The sequence below is a fragment of the Podarcis filfolensis genome, assembly GCF_964270895.1.
Source record: "Podarcis filfolensis genome assembly, chromosome: 2".
Classification (NCBI taxonomy): Eukaryota; Metazoa; Chordata; class Lepidosauria; order Squamata; family Lacertidae; genus Podarcis; species Podarcis filfolensis.
The window spans coordinates 33,150,980-33,164,821 of NC_139605.1; the positions used below are offsets into that span (position 1 = coordinate 33,150,980).

Here is a 13,842-nt window from a genome sequence, read left to right on the forward strand (position 1 = left end):
CGCGACGCGGCGGGGGTGGGGGCTCTTGTCGCTGCCTGTCGCCCACCCCACCCTTCGCCGCCGTTCCCACAGCAGCCCTGGCAGCAGGGCAGAAGCCCCTCGCGGCCCCCTCGAGCAGGCTCCCTCGCCTTCCCCCTTTGTTAACAGCCCCTACAGATGGTGCCCTGCTCGGGTCTCGGGTGTATTGCGAAGCGGGCGCGCGGGGGGGGGGGCGCGGCGAGCGGCCAATGGCGAGGCAGCCCGTCAGCTGACCTGCTTTGCTTACACCAGGTGCACGCCGGCTGCGGGCTGTGCAAAGCCGAGCTGAGGAGAGAGGAGGAGGAGGCAGAGGCAGCAGCAGCAGCAGCAGCAGCAAGTGCGCGCGGCGGGAGGAGGGAAGGCGCCCGCGAGCACGAAGAGACCCCCGGCCAGCGGGGGGAGGAGGGGGAGGAAGAAGAAGAGCGCGCGCCTTGCCCGCGGGGGCCCCGAGTGGAAATTACAGCCGCGGTCGCCTCGGAGAAAGGAGAGGCGGCGGCAGGAGAGGGGGGCGCGCCCCGCCGTCCTTCTGGCCGCAGACTTGTGGCGTTTGAAACTCGAGCTGCCGGAGCCTGGCTAAGAGAGCCGCCTCCGGCTCCCCCTCGCCACCAGGGATTGTTGTGCCTTTCCGGGCGCGGTTTAAGGAGCCTCTCTTGCGTCCTGCATGGGGGGGAGGGCAAGCCAGGCTCGTTCCTAGCGGCCGCTGTTCCCTCTCTTTGGGTAAGTGTGTCCTCCTCCGTCTGGGCAGCGGGTGGGAAGGGAGATGGGTTACCTGGGCGGGGAAGGGGTTAAAGCGGAAGCCAAGTTGCTATGGAGTAGTAAGCAGGGAGAGAAATGCTCTATAGTATATATGCTATATCTCTAGCATTCCACCAAGCCACCAGTGCCGGGAATTTGTGGGCTGGGAGGTGGTGGCATTTCACTGGGCAGAACGATAAGCGAGCCCTCCAGGGAGCAGAGGCTGAGATGTCACCTAGCAGGGATTGCTTTTGTTTGGAAAGGCTGCGCAGGGAATTGGGACGCTTAGAGAGCGTTGCCTAGCGGAGAGCGTCCAGAAGGCTGATAAGCAATGGGCAAAACAGATAGAGCAAACAGCACCCTGCCCTCTGGCCCTGGATTTCTGGCCATGGTTAGAAGGGGAAAGGAGGGTAAACAAGGGGGCGATTGTCTTCTCTCCCCCTCCCCCTTGCCCCCAAATTTCTTTTTCTTAAGTGTTGACGGGTGGTTGGAGACCCTAGAAAGAAGAAACAAAGGTCAATCTAACCTGGTTTAAGGGGGGGGGGGAGGAAGGGAGCTGTTGTTCTTTTTTGCAATAGGTGTGCTGACTCCAAAGGCTCGCTGCCCCCATCCAGCTGGCTGGAAGACTAAAAAGGGTGTGTGTGTGTGTGTGTGTGTGTGTGTGTTGCTGTTGCCGTCTCTCATCTAGCCCAGGCAGACCAAGTATGGAAAGTTTGCCAGCTAGTGTCCTTTGTCCTCTCCCAAGGCAGGAGGGTGAAGAGGATGCTGGCTGGTAGCAGCTATGATGAAAATCTGCACCCCCCCAATCTTCCCTGAGCCAGACAGTTTGCTAGTTTGTGGTTTCAGCCGAAGCATGAAACTCTTTCCCCACCTTGTCTTTTTCTGCAGAGGCTTGAAGCACTTCAGTGGGATGCATGTGCTTTATCTGCAATTGTCATGCTCTGCATTGGGGAGCTGGGTGCTGTCAGGAAAGTTATGCCCAGTGATTATTTCATGACTTTGGGACTGTGTTAGTGTACCCTCCAGGGGAGGCTTCTTCTTTAGAAAAAGAAGAAGAAAAGCATGTGGGTGAAATTAGTCAAAGTCAAGAAGATGTTTTCTGGAATATCCTCTGATGCCTGGATGACTTTTGTTACCTTCCTCTCCCTTGCTCTTAAGAAACACTTTACTACTTAACTTTGTCCTCTTTCTTTCTTTCTTTTTTACTTCCTTCTGGTTTTTAATGGACTTGCTGCATTGAGCTGCTAAGGCGCAGGCAATGGGAAAAGTACCAGGCTGAAGTTTCTGTGATTCCCATTTCTCATGGGGAGGAGGAGGCTGGTGCTGTGTGTCCCCCTAAATCTCTGATTTGCATGCAAATGGGAATGCACCCTGGCAGATGTCTTGCCTCATCCATTCACATGAAGGAATTTGAAAAGACAAGGAGTCTTCAGTTTAACAATAGACCTTAAGAAAATGGTATAAAGGCTTAGTGTGAGGGTTGCTCCCCCACCCCACTCTTCTGCACCACCTCCCCTTGCTGTTTGGACATTTATATGGCAAGCTGTCTCTAGTAATCTGACCATGATAGGGTAAAATATGCTCCCTCTGGAGAAGTTTGTTGCAACCTCGAAATTCCAGGTAGGATATAAGATCCAACAGGGGCTTTTCTTCCCCCAAATTTGTTGAAACTGATGGCCAGACAGCCTGGCAACTTGAAGACCAACATCCACATACAAACTGGTGTGTCTGAGCCATTGTGTGAGAAGAAGGAGCACCCAAAAGTACAAAGTCCTGGAGTTGTTACTGAGGTTTTAGAGAGTGAGGACTTTAGGCCCTCTGCAAGGTCACCTAGCCAGTAAGCTAGAGGTACAGAGCTGTCCTCAAGAGAAGCCAGTTTCTGAAGGAAGCCATTCTCCAGTGAGGGAAAGGAGATCTGTGAATCGCACCCAGAGGGGAGGAATGTAGTAATCCTTTTGGGGATGGGCCCCTACAAAGTTGTAGAAGGTCCCTGGTTCAGTCTCTGACCTTCCAGATAAGACTGGGAAATACTTCCACTGGAGATTCTGGAGAGCTACTGCCAGGCAATGGGAACAATACTGAGTTGGATGGACCAGTTATAAGGGAGCTTCCTATGTTCCTGTCATGAATTGAGGCAGGGCTCTACCCTTAGACATTATTTCCAGGTCTTTCAGTTTCTGCCTAGTCTCATTCCAGCAATAAGCAGCCTGTTTTGGAAACCTTCAAATGAGTAGGAGTTCAATCTATCTCTCTATATTACTGTTCTATAGAAAACTGTGCTATCATTATCTGAGAGCTTCAAGTAAAAGGGTAGAGTTGCTTCTTTCATATCCTTCCAGATGTTCAGAACTTTTTCTCTCCAACTGCTTTCCAGAGGGGAGAGATTACTTTGTTTTCCGTTAAGTTTGAACCGAATGTAGCTTTGCCCTTAAAGACAAACTGCAGTTCCCTCCCTTTCTCTGTGCTGTTCATGACATTGACATCAAATAAAGGATTCAGTAAGCTTCCTTGCCTTCAGGCCAGATAAGACAAGATCCTGAGTCAGTAGGTTTTAATGGTGACCTAATCTTTTTAAATTGTTGTGCGCACCTCTAAAGACTTTGAAGTGCTTAAGGGGGGAGGCCCAAAACCACATCCACAAAGCTTTCAGTGTGGTTCAGTGTGAAATGCTAGAAAATACCAAGGCAATTTATATGTCTTCAAAGCATGCCCTTTCCTCTGCCCTTTCAGGCATTAGTTTGGTAGACAGCAGCTGGCGCATTTCACCTTCTGGCTTTGTGGAGCCCTCATCACAGACTTGTGGTGTGGACTACACGTGAGCATGGATGAATATATCTCCTTGTGTGCCAGGCACCAGTTGCCTCCTCTTTTGTTTAGCTGCATAGCCGAAAGCAAAAGACCCCATTCACCAAGAAAGCAGTTAACCCTTGGGTTCCACTGTTTCATTGAAGAAGGCGTTTCAGTGAGCTAGCGGGAAAGAAGGCATTGTATTGGTTGTATTGGCATTGTTTCGGGGTGGACAACAGATGTTCGCCTGCTATTTTACATGTTTCGCTAAGTTATTTAGTGCCGGTTCGTTGCGTGCTTCTTTCTTCGTTGCGAGCAACTGGCTAGAAAAAGAGGCAGAATCAAATGAAGAGTTTGCAGTACAGTTTGCAGGTGGGAGAAAGAAACATCACCACTGAATGATCAAACCCCCCCCCCCCTTGAACTGTTTGGGAGTTGCCAAGGAATACATCAGAAAACTCTTTAGGTTGTACATTATTTTCTTCTTTGTGAGATCCCACGTGAAATTACTTCGCTGCTCAATGCGTCCATTAACTTATTAAAAAGTGGAAAGGAAGTGCTTTTAAATACATCTTCAGGGGTTGCCTTCAAGAAGATGATTAGTGGGGTAAATGTGGCTGCGTTTAGCCGCCCCCACCCCCAAACCTGTGCAACTCCAGTTGTTGCTGCATTGGACTATGACTTCTGAAGCATGATATCTGCTCTACATTTGAGGACTTCCTGTGCAATTTAGAATCCTTCATGATCAGTTTTCCAAACTGTGGAGTCCCCATGTGTAGAGCAGGCTCCCTGTTTTCAAAGTTATAGTCCCAAACACCAATGGCCAAGTAGAGCCATGGTAGGCTGAAGCAAGCGCTTTGTGCCATACTTGCCCTGTTTGCAGGAATACTATCTAAAGAGGGCTATTATTTCATGCAATCAGATCTTGCCTTTATACTTCCAGTGAATTGTGAATTTGAAGTTATTGGCCTGTTTTGTTTTGTTTTAAGGTGATGGTGTACACAAGCTTGTCAGAAGAGATCCATCCCATGTAGGGTTTCCACATATCTCTTGTTTCAGCCTTGCAAATAAATCCAGAAAAGTTACTAGCCCACCTCCCCTTATGTAGCTGCGTCCAACATTTGTGGCATAAAAGCGACAACTTGTATAAAGATGTATTTCTTCCCTCCCCATGGATGACTATCTGTTTGGAAGTCTGGCTTGTTTTTGAGGTTTCCTACTACTTTTAGTATGTTGCAAACAATATTTTATGAAAGCCTGAAAAGTTATGCTTGCAGTGTTTGTGGTGAGTTCTGGATTGTGGATTCTTCACAGGGCACACAAGCCCCTTTCCTTTACTTCCTGACTGATCTGGGCTGTATTCACATGCCTGACTGAAACATTTAGTGCTCATTTCCATGTCATTTGGAAACAGTTTTTTTCCCCCTGGGTCCAAATAACATGGAAAGAGTGCTTAACTTGTGCTGTTTTCCACTATATTTCCAGAAGTGGCTTTTACATCCTGAGAAAGCTCAAGTGCAATGTGGAAAAGATCAGTTAGGGAAACTATGGGGAAACTGAATAAACTGCCCTAGATGAGCCATTTCCCCTTTAAATATTGCAAAAGGGGGGCAGGCGTGGCAAAGCCATTGCAATGTCAAACCCTGCCAATCTTTTAAAGGCTCCAAACCTTTGCAAAACCCAGCCAGCAGAGCCCCTGGGAGCTGCCCAGGGTTCTGATTTCCCTCCTCCTGCTGGGCTGGAGTGGAGTGGAACAGAGCAGGTGGCTCTGGCATTCATTTTCACTTTCCCTGTGGTCTCCAAGCCCCAGCAGAACAGGACAAATGGTCTCTAACCCAGGGCAGATGAACCTGAAGCCCTCCAGATGTGGTTGGACTTCCAGCTTCCATTTGCCCCAGCCTGCATGGTCAGTGATAGGGTGGGTTTTGCAGTCTACCAACATCTAGAGAGCCATCGGTTCCCAACTTATGCTTTAATTTTAAAGTGTTTGCTCTTCAGTAAAGCAACAATGTGAAAGTAGGCTTTTCTGCCCCTAAAGTACCCAAATTTCTAACTGGACCATATAGAATTTGCTTTGACTTCAAAATTCTGCATTGGAAGATGTCGTTCATGGCTCATGAAAATAAGGTGGCATACTTGCTCATAAGACTTGCCTGTATGACTAATTTTAACAATCCAGGTCACAGGCTTAGACACTTTCAATGCTGGTAGTCACAATTACTGCTTTATCTGCTATTTCTATTTCGAAGAAATGTGATGGTCTGTGTATTTCTCTCAGCAGTACTTTAGGTGAGTCAAAGCTAAAAGTACTAGAATAGCATTGTAATTTAGTACAATATATCGAGACAATTTAAGAGTACACAAACTTCCTCTTCTGCTGTCTGTTTCTCTTAATACATTGTGTTGTAAAGTGTAATATAATACAAGAAAAGCCTTAATTAGAACTGTCCAAACATTAAGGGAAGTATTAAAAATAAACAATTACAAGCTCAAGATTAAATGTAAATCAACTTGCATAACTGCAGTTTAGTGTGGGAAACCATTTAAGTTTTCTGAAACTTTTAAGACAAGTAGCAAACTTTACAAGTCAAATCAGGCATTCATTTTAACATAATCAGATGCATATTTGGTCAGGAGAAACTATTTTCCTTAATGCAGTTTTGTTCCGTTCACTTCTGAAGCAAGCTTTCTTAAAAAGAGGAAAAGGTCCCTTATTCTTTCAGGCCCCATTATTTTCTAAATATGTAGTTAAAAGCACTGTGTACCCAAACTATTGAAAATCTGGATTTAATTTTTTGTACTAATCTTTAAAAAACCAAAACCCTGTAAGTATGCCTGAAATTATTAACAAAGAGGGAGTTTCAGTTTTACAGTGCATATCTGCTTTGAAGCATAATAAAACATAATAAAAACAAAAAGTAAACAAATCCATAATCTCCTTCCACAAAGACATTTAAAAGGACATATAATGTTAATCAGCCAAAGGCCTGGTTGCAGAGGAATGTTTTTGCCTGGCACCTAAAGTCTCCCTGGGGAGAGCATTCCACAAATGGGGAGCCACTGCAGAAAAGGCCCGTTCTCATGTTGCCTCTTTCTGGACGTCTCATGGAGGAGGCACACAAATAAGGGCCTCAGATGATGATCACAGTGTCCAGGTCAGTTCATATGGGGACAGGTGGTGCTTGAGGTGTTGCAGTCAATGGGATTTACTCTGATAAATATGTATAGGTTTGCACCTTTATTTTTTTTAGTTCTGTTCTTTTTTTTGGTTAGCCTTAGGGACTTGATTCTCAGGTGTCACTGCAACCCTTTGTAGATCAAGTAGTCTTTGGAGGATGGCCTGAGAGTGTTTCCTTTAAGGAAATTGGCTTGCAAATACACATACTAGGAAAACTAAATAATCTATTTAGTTTTCCTAGTATGTGTATTTGCAATCTGAATGGGTAAAAAAACCAGGAAGGATTAAGGTAGGGTCAGGGCATGAGAATAGCTTTAAAGAAAGGGAACAGGAAATGGAACAGGTGAATAACCTTTAACAAAGGACATTAGAATATTAGTTTAATATACACATTCATTCAGAAAAAGGAAAAGGAAAAAAACAGAAATAATGAAGATACTTGTAGTAACAAAATCTGTCTTCTCTAGTGCTACTTTAAGCTCCTTTAATATTTCTTTAATTTTGGAGCTTTTCTTAATAAAAACAAAGTGTAATTTTCAGACTTGAGCCATCCCAGTTCACCAATAATACTCTTTGGCAGGCATGTGGTCCCCACAGCTGTCCTCTCATTTGTGTATGAAATAGAAACACTGGTGTCATTTGTAGGCTACCATAGTTACATGAACAATACACGTGTGATACTTCATCCTTCCAAGCTAAAAGGGTTTCTCAGTTCTGTGCCTAGAAAATGTCTGCCAGGCAAGGGGGACAAACCTATGGGAAGGGTGACTTTAAACATTTTTTTTAAGCACCCCCTTTAATTCACTTTCTACAATGTTAATTTATTGCAATTCTCCTTTTCAGTTTAACAAAAGCTAATTGCAGGCCTCCAGCCAATTAAGCACTTCATCCAGCAAGCTGCCACACTAATGTGGGTTTGCAGGTGTCCTGTAGGCTCAGGAATCTGGGGCTGATTAATGCTGTTGTGTCACAAAGTAAGCCTTACCTGGCATTCAAGATTTACAGGATATTTATATATGAGATGTTCAGCTTGACTCCCAAGAGGTCGCATAGTCCAGCAAAAGGAATGGTGAACTTGGATTGGGGTTTAAAACTCTCCTTGGCTCCTGGCTTCATCGTGTGACAGAGAGTCACCTGCCTATAACCCATCTCCATTCCCTGTTCGGTAAAATATTAAAAGTACTGAACACAGTGGGGTTGGCCTCTGTGCCCAGAGGTTTAAAATCTTAAGGTTTTGGGGAAAGGATTCTGTGGAAGAACTGCCACTTCCTAAGCCTGCTGGCTTGCTCCAAGCAGGGAGATGGTGGAGGGGTGGTATGGGGTTTTTCTGAAGCCTCCCATTGACAACAGTGGAAGGGAAAATCAATATGTCAGTTTCAGGACTTGGGGGGGGGGGCAGCGGTGAGACTAATCAGATTGGATTTGTTCTTCCAAGTGTGCAACATCCTCCAACAGATATATTTCAGGGTGGTGGGCTCAGGAATGCTAATGGTAATGGTCACCTTCCCTTCCATCCTCTTTAAGTACTAGGGATGCTGTTCCCCATATCAACCAGGCCAAGTCCTGAGATCAGTAGTGGGAGGGGGTTGCTAATGTGTGTGGCCCATTGTGTGGGAACCCAAAGTAGGGCCTTTTCCATGGTGGTGCCCAATCGGAGGCACAGATTGCCATGAAATGGATGGGATTCTGCTGCCTTGTGAAGACTTACTTGATTTTTTTTAAGCTTTTGGAGGCCCTGTGTTTTGTTTGACTTACACTTTTTTAGCCTCTAGTCCTTCTGCATTTTATAATTATATGCGGTTTTATTGCTTGTTTTTAATATTTCTATCAAGTCTGTGATTTCTGTCGATGTGTTGCAAACTTCTTTGAGGTCTTTTTTTAAAATGAAAAAAGGTATACAAGAATGCAACATAAATAACAAGTAATTAGAGCCTCCTCCTCCTCCAGGATCTCATCCAGTTCTGATTTGGTACTGCCAAGAATGGCTTTAGGCAGGGACAGAGGAAGGGGTGTGTAGTGGGTGCGGTCCGCCCCGGGTGTCACCTCTGAAAGGGGTGACAACACTCACTGCAGGGCCTACAGTGTGCCCAAGCCATGCGTCTCTCCTGGGAGAGACGCAGTAGTTGGGCGCGCACAGGTTCCACGCTGCCTAAACAGTCCACCCACTGCCTCCCCCCCAGCTGTAGGGTGGCTGAGTGAGAGGAGGAAGGCAGACTCCGGAGACCCTGCAGTGCACCCCGCTCCTATGGGCGGCTCACCCCACCCCTGGGCGCACCACCCCAGGCGCCCAAGCAGCTTCCTCTGCTGCTGGCTGTAGGGCATGATATCCTATTTTAGCTGAAAGTAAGAACTCTGATTTGAAAATGGTGCTTTCTTGATCACCAGGCTGTAAATGATGTTTGGACTTATTTTGTATGGCAAAAGCAAGGGTGAAATAATACTAACAGGAAATTCCCACATTTCAGGAAGAGATAAGCTGTACCATTATTATGTATCATCTCCTGGTGAGGTTTAGACTTGCAGTAACAATTTCCTTCTGCAAAGGCGGGGGACCTCTTAGAATTGTCCATCCTTTCAGAGGCTGAAGCATCTGGATGAAATCCTGAAAGCTCTCAGGGAGCTTCCCACTGCTATGGTTGGTGTTCCTGTTGAAGTACTCCCCCCCCCCCCCCCGAAGCTCCAGTTAGTTGGTTTCTAAGTGTAACAAATTCACCTTCCCTGTTCTTAAACAACAGTGCAGTTTTCCAATCCATTTTCGAGCATAATTCAGAGTGATGGTGCTAACCTTTTAAGGTTTTAAATGGCTTAGAATCCAGGTGTCTAAACAAGCACCATGTTGTCCTGCGGGACTCTTAATTGAATGCTGAAGTAATCTTCAAAGCTCTCTTCAGTGTTCTCCTGCCTGGCAAATTCTGTGGGTTGCGACTGGATCATAGGACCTTTTCAATGGTGCAACCTTCCGTTTGAAATATCTTGAAGCTGATTATGTTGTCACTAAGACCACTTCATTTGGCCAGCCTTTTCCAGTATGTCACCTAAGCTGATTTTAGCTGTTGACTATCAGCCATATATGTGCATACCCACATATTCTTCTGTTACAGCCAGGTGTGACTGGTGGATGCTGGACCTTGTCAGGCAACTAGGCAGGACTTAGGAGGTCTCATAGATGGGGCCAGTGGTGTGCCACACAGTTCAAAGTGTGCCACATAGAACCCATAAACTTCCAGACCTATAGGAAAATATTATTCCCCTCCTCCAGCTTGTTCACTTCTAGACCTAATTTTAAAGAATAAGTTGTAAAGTGGTGTGATATTAATTGGATTAGGATCTGGAGGAACAGGGTTAAAACTACCCGGCCATGAACCTTGAGTCAGACACGGTCTCTCAGCCTAACGCATCTCAGTGTCGTTGTGAGGATAACATTGGGAAGAGGAAAATCATGAGGGCCACTTGGAGCTCCTTGGAGGAAAGGGGGAGATATAAATGCAAAGAAGAAGATGTTCTTCAGCATGTTTCGCCCTGTTTTTGAAGGCACCAAGGAGAGGGCAGGTTTAGAAAAATACTAAAACAAACATTAAGAAATCAAAGAAAAAATAATTTGCAGCACAACCAGTATATTATGGCTTGGTCATGTTAGATGTTACTTGCAAGTCCATAGCAATTCCAATGTGAGGATGGATGTCTGCTGGGACAGGCCTGACTGGGCGAGTTGTGCGAGCCACATGTAATACATGTGCCTATACTGTGTTTAGGCTCTGTACACAATGTTCTCATCTGCAGCTTTCTGCTTTTTGTAACAGCATTTTAATTTTGCCAAAGTGTGTGTGTGTGTGTGTGTGTGTGTGTGTGTGTGTCTATGCAAAGTTGGCCACCATGCAATTTTTAGCAAAACGGAAAGAGCAGTGCTTCCACCTTAACAAATCCACAAGCTTGGAGGAGAGCCAGTATATCATCTAAACAAACAAACAAACAAACAAACAAACAAACAAACAAACACCCAATCCTACAACAAGACGTTTGCTGGTTTTCAACTCTGCTATAGATGGCAACTAGGTGGATCGTTGCTCCTTTGAAAGTGTACCAGACAATTTTATATATAAATACTGAGAGTAATTCACCCAACAGTAGCACCATACAAAGAGGCTATAGCAAAGGAATTATGGTCCCCAATCAACATTGTATTACCTAGTGCACTGGTTTGGGGGTGGGGAGTATAAAGATGAGACTCTTGCTAGTTGGCTTCCAGAAAAGAAAAATGTGCAAATAACAGAGATGAAGGACCAACCCATTCCATGTCACCCACAGCATCTTCATACAGATTTAAGCAGGCAGAAGAGGCCTACTTACAAACTCTGTGCCTCAGAAATAAAGAGAAAAAGCATATACAATGTGCACCTCCCTCGCCAGTGAGGAACTTCTATATTTAATAAAAACAGTAACTTTTTTTTTTAAAAAAAAGTGCCTTCGCGGCTGCTTTGCAGCTGTCCACGTGCAGTTTCCAAGTTCACTTCTTTAACAATTATTTGTGGTGTCAAAAGAAAACAAGCTGCCTTTTGGAGAACTGCAGCTAAAATGCAAGGAAAGATTTGTAGTATTGGTTCATGTCTTGGTTACATGTAACATCCTTACATTACTTGCTGCCACGGGCTCCTTCAGGAGAAAGCCTAGGATGCAAATTCAGTAGTGATGCTGACGCTGTCAAGCTTATGTTCATACAAGCCAATCATGCGTCTAATATTCATTCATTCATTTGGCAGCTACTAAATTACTGACAATGGCAAGGAAGAAACACAGCTACTGTAACAAGCTTGAAGTGCACATGCCTTTATCAAAAGTTGTCCTTCAGAAAGATACTAGATTAGCCCACAATTTGTTTTGCAGCACCTTCACATTAGATAGACAAATTTCCAGTTCAGGTTTAGCTACATATTTCTCTAATGCATCACTACTTCTCATTTAGCACATATTGTTTTAGGATTGGCTGAGCAGTGGAAATAACTGATTGATGGAAATGGTTGCAACAGTTCAAATGGAAAGCTAGGGAATATGCAGGGAACAGAAAACTGGGGGGGGGGGGTTGGAGGGTGTTATTTGGGGGGAAGCTTTTTATTTTTGTTTCAGCTTAAGCTCCATGTTGCCCTGAGTGAGCATCCTCTACTGATCACCAGCTTCCCCGATCTGGTGTCCTCCAATTCCCATCAACCTCAGTCAAGTATGGCCTCTTGTTGGGAATGGTGGGAATTGGAGTCCAATCACATTTGGAAGGCACAGACAGGGAAGGGTCATCTGTCACATGCTTCATACTGTTTTGTTGTGATCAGCCTTGGGCATTCTTGGTAACTGAGGAGTGGCATACAAATGTGTTGAACACTGTAAATCACTGTTTCAGCCTCTTGTACTTGTATAACTTTGTGACTTCTGTCACATAATTTCTCCTGCAATAAAGTGATTTATCTCACTATATCATATTTTAGATTGTTCGCGAGAGAGATCCTTTAAAGGGTATAAGAAATGAAATACTGAAAAGGATGAAATCAATGACAGTTTTGTCATTAATGCCCTCCATTTTTCACCTTAAGTGGCATTGCACTGTACACCAAACATTTGTCAACAGCACTTGCAGAACTTTGCTTAGATTAGAGTACTTCAGAGGTCAGGAGAAGTGGTGCAGGTGCTCCCAGGGATCCAGTCTTTTATGCAAACTTTGGTGTATTCTTTCATTGCACACCTTTGCTAATCTGCTAACCAACAGGACTTCATGGCAACACCATTGCACATTGTCCCTTGCTGAGGGTGTACAGCTAAACAGTTCTACATTATGGAGAAAATAAAACTATTTCTGGTCTCCAAATAACTTCCAAAAGAGTTTTGAAAGTTAGGTAACTGTAATGACACGCTTTCATAAGTAGACAGCTGCAGGTAACAGTCATGTTTAAACAGAAGGTTCATGAAAGGCTACCAATTTTGTAAGTGAAGGCACCTCACTGTGAATCTACCGGAGTGCTTCTCAACTGCTGAGAAATGATAGAACAGCAAAACCAGGGACAGGCCTTAAGTAGACATGCATTGAGTAAGGTGCTTCCATGCATTGTCCGACCAGGACTCTGGCTACGCAAGTAGCATAGAATCATAGAATTGTAGAGTTGGAAGGGATCTCAAGGACCATCTAATCCAACCCTCTGCAATGCAGGATTCTTAACTAAAGCAGCCATGACAGATGGCCATCCACCCTCTGCTTAAAAACCTCTATTGACAGAGTTGGAATCTCCTTTCCTGTAAGTTGAAGTCATTGGTTCAGGTTCTATCATCCAGAGCAGGAGAAAACCAGCTCGTGCCATCATCCATGAAGATGACTATTGTATCTCCTTTCAGTGTCCTCTTATTCAGGCTAAATATACCCAGTTCCCTCAACAGTTCCTCATATGGCTTGGTTTCTAGACCCTTGATCATCTTTGTCACCCTCCTCTGCACACATTCCAGCTTATTAATATCCTCCTTAAATTGTGGTGCCCAGAACTGGGCACAGTACTCCAGGTTGGGTCTGACCAAGGCAGAATAGAGTGGTGCTATAACTTCCCCTGACCTAGACACTATACTACTGTTGATGCAGCCTAGAATAGCATTGGTTTTTGTTTGTTTTCTTGCTTTTTGGCTGCATCACACTGTTGACTCATGTTATGCATGTGGGCCACTAAGTCCCCTAGATCCTTTTCACATGGCAAGCCAGTTGTCCCCCATCTTATATTTGTGCAGCTGGTTATTCCTGCCTAAGTGCAGAACCTGACATTTGTCCCTATTGAAATTCATTTGGTTAGTTTTGGCTCAGGTCTCCAATCTGTTAAAGTCATATTGAATCTTGATTCTGTCTTCAGTGACATTAGCTACCTCTCCTAGTTTGGTGTCCTCCTCAAATTTGATGAGCATCCCTTCAGTTCCTTCGTCCAAGTCATCAGAAAATAGCCTCTTTAAAAAGTAGGTCTATTTACTTTATTTTATTGTAGTACACTTATATCATGGCTGCCTTTGCTTCCATTGGGAAACTCAAGGTGGTGACAAACAGGATTTCCCACTGGTCTCCCATCTAGGTTCAGACCGGATCCTTTAAACCTTAATGAAGCTAAGCT

The 13,842-nt window shown here is 44.8% G+C and overlaps 1 protein-coding gene across 1 annotated transcript in view; it reads left to right on the forward strand.

Annotated features, from left to right (window-relative positions):
- The first annotated feature begins 218 nt into the window (after positions 1-218).
- LRRN1 (leucine rich repeat neuronal 1) overlaps positions 219-13,842 on the forward strand; it is a 28,179-nt gene continuing 14,555 nt past the window's right edge. The window contains exon 1 of the mRNA XM_083599082.1: positions 219-735. The gene's annotated coding sequence lies outside the window, so the exon portion shown is untranslated. The remainder of the gene's footprint in view (positions 736-13,842) is intronic.